Below are 8,408 nucleotides of genomic sequence, written 5' to 3'. Positions count from 1 at the left end.
CTGAAAGTCAGACTTTGGCACCCTTCAACATGTAAAGTCCAGATGTTTTAGCATGATACTTAAATGTGTGGCTCTTACTTTTCTCTGTACAATTTTCCAATGTTTCCTCATTGCCTGTAATATAAAGTCCAAAGCCTTAAAATGTATTTTATGTTTCTCTGCAGACTTACCTCCCACAAGCAAAAATCTCCCCATCACATTTCTTCAAACCCCCTGGCAAGAATCCAAACTCCTTAGCGTGATTATAAAAGTTTGATCCTGTCACTTCTCAAAATAAAGTCCAGATTTCTTCCCCCCAAACCCCAAATCTATTCATGAAACCCCCCACTTAAGATCTTTTTAATGAATTTTCATCACTAACAAAATGTCTCCCTGTCTTAGCATGGCTCTCAAATTTAATCATGGTTTCCTCAGTTTAAAACCCTCCACATGCATGTCCATAACATACAATCCAATTGCCTGAGCGTGAAATGCAAATTGGACCAAGTGTTTGTTATACTGAAAAATCCTCACACTGCTCTTTAGTACTTAGGGTATAAAGCCTAAATTTGCACCAAACCAACATTTTGCACCGTCTACGATTCTTAGCTTCGGTTTCTTATTCCTTTCACCCTTCAGTCCTCAAAGACTGGGTTTCTTACTTCTTGCCCCCCAAACACATCTGATTTCATTGTTCCAGGTCCTTTTATTTTTTTAAAACTCATCTCTCTACCTATGATTCATTAATTCATGCAACATGTCCTGATTCTTTTTTCCGGACCAGGCATTATGCTAGATCTCCGAGATAAAGGAATGGAGGCAACCTTGCAGAACATCACCAGCAAAGAGATGAGGACCACGCCCTGGTGTTCAGTACTGTCCTGGAGGTGAGCTCGGGGTCTTGGAGGGGCAGGGCTGGGGTCTCCCTGTACTCCTGGTGAGCAGCCCCCTTGAGGCTCCGCTGGGCTCGGCTGTCTGCCCCTTTGCAAGAGCTTTGGGCATCGTCGGAGACCCACGCACCGCTTTGGGCAACCACTGTGGGCTTCCTTCTGGCTCCTGTCCTCCACGGGCCCACCCACCGCAGCCCCATGCAGCCCAGGGGCTGCCCCTGCCTCTCCTCTGGGCTCTCCGGAAGTAGCGTTCTCAGTCCTACGAATGCAGCTGGATACAGGTTGAAGTCTCAAGCCTCACAAAAATTTCTTTCAGAAATGTCTACTGATTTGGAAATTCTTAACCTTACCAAAAGAAAAAAAAAAAACCCTCCAAAATCCAGGATGATTTAGTGCACCTGGTTTGGGGTCTTTGGTTTGGACCCTCTTTCTTCCCCTCCCGACACTCATACCCAGACAGCCCAGCCTCACCACCTTCAGTGCCTGGAGCCTTCTCGGTCAGGTCAGCTCCTTGCTCGCCTCTGAGCAAGTGGCCCATTGGGTCAGGGCTGCCAACGTGTGTCTATGAAGGGCTGGGTGTGGGGAGCCGGGGGGGCCAGTCCCTCAGCGAATACCTCTCCCCGTCAGCTCACTTGCACAGTAAAGGAAATCTGATTTTAAAAATAGAGCTTGGAAGAGGAGACGAGAGGCTGTTTAGGAGCAGGGTTGAGCCTGGGGCGGGGGGCGGAGGTGGAGGAATTAGGGGAGAGGTTAGGACAGGGGAGGGGGGCGGAGGCCCAAGTTGCTGAGAAGGTAGGACAGCGAGAAAGAGGAGGGGTGAGGGGGGAAGGGGAAGGAGGGCTTCTCGTGTTCCCCGTTTCTGGCCTCCCAGACGCTGGCTCTCACACCTGGAGCCCCCTGGCTTTCGGGGCCGTCAGGTGGGCACCAGGGCTGTTGTCAGGTGAAGACCCCTCTCTGCCTTGCGCCGCCTCGAGGCTGTGCTCAGAGCCACTTGGGTTCGAGGGACACGACCGCCGGGTCTTGGGGGCTCAGTCGTCTGGAAATGCGTGTCTTCCACGTGCTCCCTCCACTGCCCCAGTCCTGCTGGTGGCATGGCTGGAATGGAGCATTGCGATGCGGGTGGGCGCACAGGGGCACTGGGAGGACCACAGGCTGTTGTTAGTTATTCTGTTAAACTAGCGTCAAGGTCAAGTTGTGCCCTTGACAGGCTGAGGCTGGGGGTCCTTCTTGATTCCCCTGGTGTGGACCAGTGGCGTGGTCCCTCTCCGCATCCAGCTTGCTAGTTGGGAGCAGAGGAGAAGGGTGGTGGGACTTCTGAGGGTGGCTCCCTGAGGGTCGCAAGAGGATCTGGGGTTGGGTCCCGGGTCCCAGTGGACCATGGGACCTTCAGGGGCTGCTGGCCTGGCAGAGCTCAAGTTGGGGGTCCCTCCCTTCCGAGACCCTGCCTTGGCACTCAACTCCCTGACTTGTGCTAAAGACCCCTTGGGCCTTACAGATAGGAGACCCTTCTCACCTTGACCCAGAACAGCTAGTCTCTGTTACTCCCCTCTCTTCCCCTGGGGCCTGGACAGAGGTCCTTGACGGTCAGGCCCCAGCTGGCCTCAGACATAACTGGGGACACTGAGTGTCTAGAAGGGGGAAACGGTGACTCAGGAAGACAGCGAGTTATGGCAGAGCTGGGGCTGCCCCCTGGGCTTCACCTCCACCTCCATCCTGGGCTAGGTGGAGGTCTCCTGGAGAGGGTCCCTGCAGCCCCTCGCCTCCCCAGGCCATCAAGGTGGAGGGCGGTGCCCCTGACCCAGCAGTGTTCCCTCCCATGCAGCGTGCCTGTCCTGCCACCGCTTGACTGGCAGCTCCGGGGGCAGCTGGATCGCTCTGCCCAGAATAACCCGGGGAGGGGGAGAGTGCCACCTGTGGGCGGGGCCGGGAGAGGGTCACGGGGAGAGTGGCCTCCTTCTTTGGGCTGCCCCAATCGGCCGGGCCAATCAGCTGGTCCTGAGGCTGCTCTTGCCTTTCAAGGCGAGTGGGTGGGGGAAGGAGCCCGTACCAGCTGCCAGCCTGGGGCCCATGCTGACTTTCAGCATGCCCTTCTCCCCCTGGGCCCTCAGTTTCCCCACATCTGCAGGGAGGCTTGGGCTGGGGTCTTCTCACTTGGCTCCTGTAGTTCTGGGGTCCTGAGAGGGGCTCGAGGGGTGACCTTGGGGAGCAGCGGTGAGGGGAGGGGTTGGCTGAGCAGGTGGAAGTTAGTTCCACCAGCCACTCTGACAAACTGGGCTTTCTCGTACTAGTTCCACAGTTGGGAACACGGGCTGGGTGGTTTTTCTAGTGTTGGTTTAGGTTTGACAGCTGGGCTGGGAGGGGTCTCGGTGGACTTCTTCGTGTCTCTGGTGGGCTCCCTCTGTGCCTGGTGTGCTGTGGCTGCAGGCCTAGGAGCATGGAGCCTGGGGACATGCAGGGCAGCTTGGGCTGGAGTGGGAGGCCGAGGCTGGCCTCAGTCTCCCCATTTACATAATGGAAGGAGCACGGCCTTCCCAGGGGAGGTGGGCACAGCAAGCCCTTTGTAAACTGTGAAGTGCTACCAACGAGTCAGGGCCTGTTATTTTCATTAGGACTCTTATGATTATTACTTTTAGAACACCCGCTATAATTGTAATGGTCAGGCAGATTCAGACAGTGTTTCCACGCATGGTGTCAACTTTAATTTTCCCATTAACCCTGTGAGGTGATGACGCCCTGCCTTGCAAGTGAGTGAACCAGAGTCCAGAGGGTGAAGCGGCTTGCCCAGGAGCCGTAATTAGCGGTGACAAAGGCGCTCGGATCCAGGCCGTTGAACAGCCCCAGCAATAAGCCGCCCGTGACTGGAGCTAGTGAGGGATGGGGGGCGGGGGGGAGGTGTAGGGGGCAGAAGGCACGTGTCCTCCAGATGGGGGTAATTAGCGCTCATTTATTAAAATGGATGTTTCCCGAGGGTCTGCTCTGTGTCAGGCACGACCCTGGGCACGGGGCCCCTAATACTGACTTTGTTCCTTATGGGGTAGGCGTGTTCTGGTCTCACAGCTTTAACTGGGGTTCAGAGAGCTCAGTTCAGGAAGGAAGAGGCAGAGGCGGTGTTCAAGGCCAGGCTCAGGCTTTCTTCCCTCCGCTGGTGGATGGAGGGGCAGGAGCCGATGCCCTGGGTGCAGTGGGCAGTGGCCATTTGGGGCCCCTGAGGACTGGAGGGGCCACTTTCATTTCATGGCCCGACAGGAGCCCAGACCAAAGGAATGGGGACCTCGGTGTCTCCCCTCCGTCTCCCCGAAAATCTCACGCGGTCATCCCCAACTCATTTTGGCTAATGCGGCTGTGGGCAGAGGGACAGGACAGCTGGCCCAGGACCTGCTAATTATAGCCGCTCAAGTATTTGAGCAGAGCTACTGAGTCGTCCATGTCATGTTTTTTTCTTGCAGGCAAGCAAACCCTTTAACCTCTCTTCCTGAGCGCTGGCCCAGGCCCCGTTCATTGCCCAGGCCCCCCAGGGGGAGGTCAGCATGAGAGCCCCACCCCAAGTCTTACCTTTGATGCAAGCGATCAGTGGCTCTGCTCCTGTCCCGTCAACTGGAACTTCGCTTCTTTCTAGAAAGTTATTGGATAAATGGGTTTCTTTAAGTATGAAAGCCTAGGTTTGGGAGGCGCATGCACTCTCCACAGTAGCAACCACGGTCCACTCCAGCCTCTGTCCTGCTTTTCTCATGGGACTATATCACGTCATGTGATACAGTCCCCCCATCGCTATGTTTGCGTGCCTCCGTGATATTTCTTGAGTACTTACTATGTGCCAGGCACTGTGTTCATTCCTTTAGTCCTCAGAATACCCTGTGAAGGTGTTAGTTTTTATCCCCATTTTGCAGAAGAGGAGCCTGAGGCCCAGAGACAAACCTCAGACCCTATGGGTCGATCTCACTTCTGTAACTGGGACTGACCCAGGCCGCACATCTCGTCGGTCTCAGGGCCCGCGTGTCAACCCAGCTAAGGTCCACACTGGCGGCACTTGGGTCCTGCCTTTGCTCTGTGACTCCTGAGCTCTCGGCAAGCCCCCTGTTCTTGCCGGACCCCTGTGGTGTTTTGTTCTGCCCCTGATGTCAGTCTGCACTGGCTACTCCTTCCTTCACTCCCCCCCCTTAGCACACAGTAGAGTAGGGCTGCCGGCAGCAGGTGAGGCCCGGGGCAGCGGCTCAGAGAGGTGGCCTGCGCCTCTGCCAGGGGACCTGGTGGGCATTTTCTCTTCTCCCCTCCCAGGTGGCGGAGAGGTGAGATGACGGCTTTCTCCAGGAAGGGAGTAGATGCCTGGCCCAGGATCGAATAGAAAGGTCTGAAAAATGATTTTTTTAAATCCCTGATTTGTACATTTGAACAATTTGTAAATGTGTAGAGTCCGCAGGAGGGAACTAACTCAAGCCCTTTGTTCTGCAGCTGAGGCTCACTGCCCCCCGGCGGGCAGTGGGTCGGTGGGTTCCCGAGGCCAGGGTGTGGCCCAGCCCTGGCCCCCAGGATGGCACACCTGCCCAGAGGAGAGTGAGGCCCTCCTAGGCTGACCTTGAAGCGGACCAGGTACGTATGCCCTGCTCTGTCACACTGACAGCCTCTTTGGGAGGTAGGGCCCTCAAAGACTGGGGGTGTCACACAACCTTAAGATAGTAATATAATTAAAAATCCAGAACGACACTGTTACTGTTGTCTGTCCGTTATACATCCCCCCAGGGAGGTGTTAAAATCTCTCACCGTAATACAGAGGGATGCCTACAACTGGGGTATCTATGATGGGGGCTTAAGGGGTCTGCTCGGGGGGGCAGAGAGGGTGGGCTCCCCTGGGAGGAGGTGGGTGGCCTTGGACTGTAATTCCCCTCGCCTGCTCTGGTAGGATGGGGACAGCCATCTTCAAGTGTCGCCTTGATGCTTTTAATGAAGTAAAATATAAAATGCCTGGCACATAGTAGGTGCTCAACATATGCAAAAATGGTTCTTATTTCAGGTGGATCTGTCCCCTAACTGTGCTTTTGAAAGCCCTTCTCATTTTTGTAGAGTCCAGAGGGGAAGAGGGAGGGTTAGACAGGTCAGCGTTGGGTCCAGAGGGCCTTTTCTTGAGTCAACCCTGTAACTTTATTGGCATCGTGGGATTTATGTAGCCTTTCTGAGGAATGAACATCTTCAGGTGGAATTACCCCTGTCCGGAGGCAGACACAGGTAACCTGGGTACTGTATTTTATTTTTATTTATCATAAAAATCTTTTGTATCTGCAAAACTATGATAAGCATCTCAAAGCATTCACCAGGACCAAACCCTGTCCAAAATAAAACACCATGTAATAAATAGCAGAGGCTCACGTGCGGGAAAGGTGATTAAGAGCCGGCAGAGGGCTGGCTAACCTGTGCTCACGTTTCTTCTGCCCAAAGTCATGGCTGAAAATGAGTGTCTGCCTGGCAGAGGGGAGAGAACTCCAGAAGGTCCTGCCTGTGTTAGCTTAGGGAGGGGGAGACACTAACCAGCTAACTAACCTGTGCAGAGGGAGGCCAGGACAAAACCTGATTTCAGGCTGCTTTGGGTTTCAGGTTGGCTTAGTTTTGTGCTCTTGGGCTCTCCGAGCCTTGATGTCTTTATCTGCGGATAAAGGGTCTTCCCAGTCGCACACTTATTAGTCCGTGCCTGCGACAGCTGGAGGGGGCCTGTGGAGCTGGGTCTGAAGCTTAGTGTGCAAGCAGGGGTTGGGGTGCCTGGGGGAGAGAAGGGGTTCTGATGGGAAGTCGGGGTGCGGTGTGCTACCCGGGACGTGAAGGGGGGCAGGCAAGGGCCTGCAAGGCTGCACCCCATCCTCAGGGAGCTGACATGTTAGCCACACACCCTGTTGGTTAGAACTGGGGCGTGGGCAATGTGACAGCTGTGGGTTCCGCCCGGCTGGGAGGCTGCCGGTGCACGTGGGCTACAGGGCCGCTGCTCCCCAGAGGCTCCCGTGTACCCTTCGCCCAGGACTGTCTCGTGTCACATTCTCCCGAGTCCTCATTCTAGTTAGCTAATCCCTGAGAACACGGGCCAGGGCATTAGCTTTCGGGCCTCTTAAAGACCAGAAAGGAAAGTCCTCCCCGATGGGTGCCTTGCAGACACCCGCTCCGTGGCTCTGGAGGGATTTGGGGCCTGTGGGTGGTGCAGTCACAGCCAGCAGGCACTCACCTGCTGGCCTCATGTCACTGACACGCCACTCGGAGGCCCAGGGCTCCAGTTTTAGAACGTAGAAAATTCAGAAAAGAATGATCTGGGAGATACAATAAATCCCTCGTGTCTGCAGAACTTGTTTGGGGGAGATATGCCCACTCCTGATCCAGCAGTCAAAATGCTCTTCCTTTTGTATTTGTTAAAAAAAAAAAAGCTAAAAGCTAACAGAAACCCCACACACAACACAGCAAAACAAAACCAAACCCACACACAAAATGTTTATTTTAATTATGCAAGAAATGCATTGATAATTAATACACTCATTACCGAAAATCAAACACTGCGGATAAAAGCTAAAGTCATCGTCAACTCCTTCCTCCATCTCAGTTCCCCCCCACCCCCCAATCACCACCATTTTAACTCTTGTTGTCAGAGTCAGGTGTCTGGTTCCAGATTTTTTTTTTTTTTTCCTGTGCATTTGCATATGTATCTAAATAGACTCTCCAATATATGATTCTTTTTTTTTTTTTTTCACGGAAACTATATCACCATGTACATTTCTTTTTGCACAGCTTGTTTTCCTTCACTCAAGAATGTGCTTGGAGATCATAAAAGATAAACACCATTCCTTATAACAGCACCTTAGTAGCCTGTAATCTGTACACACCGAAGTTGAGTTAACTACCTCGCTGCTGTCACTAAAGCTCCGGGTCCTTACCCGGTGGGGCTGGCTTGTGGAAGCAGGTGTAAGTAATTGCCAAGGTCTGGATTTGAGGAGTGGGCTCACAAGTGTTTATGACATTATTACAAATGAATATATGAATGCATAAATTAGCAAAATAAAAGCGGGACATGCCTGGACCAATGATGAGAAAGTGTTTGGGAACAAAGGATCATGATTAATCCAGTTCTGCGCAAAATACTGAGGTCCATTAAAAGACAATAGGTCTCGGCTGTTTCATTCTTTTTAAGAGCTGTTTAATATTCCGGGGTGTGTTTGCACCATTGTTGACTAGAGCTTCCTCTATTGTTGAAAATCCCAGCTGGAAGTCTGCTGGGCTAGGCCAGCGTGAGCATATAGATGCTTTGGTCAAAGTCCTAGTCATCGGGGTGGGTCACGGGTCCATGTGTGCTCGTTATATTATTTAAGAAAATAAATAAGGAAGATACATAAAATAATAGAGGTCCTGGCGTAGATAAATGAGGAGAGCATGTCACGAACCGAGGTTTTAATTAATGTGATTTTGCTGAACTGACGCCTGCTAAAAAAGATCTAAGCCGTCCTGTTTTAGTTTTGTTGTTGTTGTTATTGCTAACGACCCTGCAGTGAGCATTCTTGTAGCTGAATCTGTAAA

At 52.8% G+C, this 8,408-nt stretch overlaps 1 non-coding gene across 1 annotated transcript; it reads left to right on the top strand.

The window, feature by feature from the left end:
* Nucleotides 1–7,910: 7,910 nt before the first annotated feature.
* Nucleotides 7,911–7,987, top strand: LOC137752718 (small nucleolar RNA SNORD112). Its single transcript, XR_011071271.1, has one exon. It is a non-coding gene; the product is annotated as a small nucleolar RNA SNORD112 (small nucleolar RNA).
* The last annotated feature ends 421 nt before the right edge of the window (nt 7,988–8,408 follow it).

This window comes from Eschrichtius robustus, chromosome 1, assembly GCF_028021215.1.
Source record: "Eschrichtius robustus isolate mEscRob2 chromosome 1, mEscRob2.pri, whole genome shotgun sequence".
NCBI lineage: Eukaryota > Metazoa > Chordata > Mammalia > Artiodactyla > Eschrichtiidae > Eschrichtius > Eschrichtius robustus.
The sequence above is the reverse complement of the archived record's forward strand: the minus strand, read 5'-3'. Positions and strand labels throughout refer to the sequence as shown.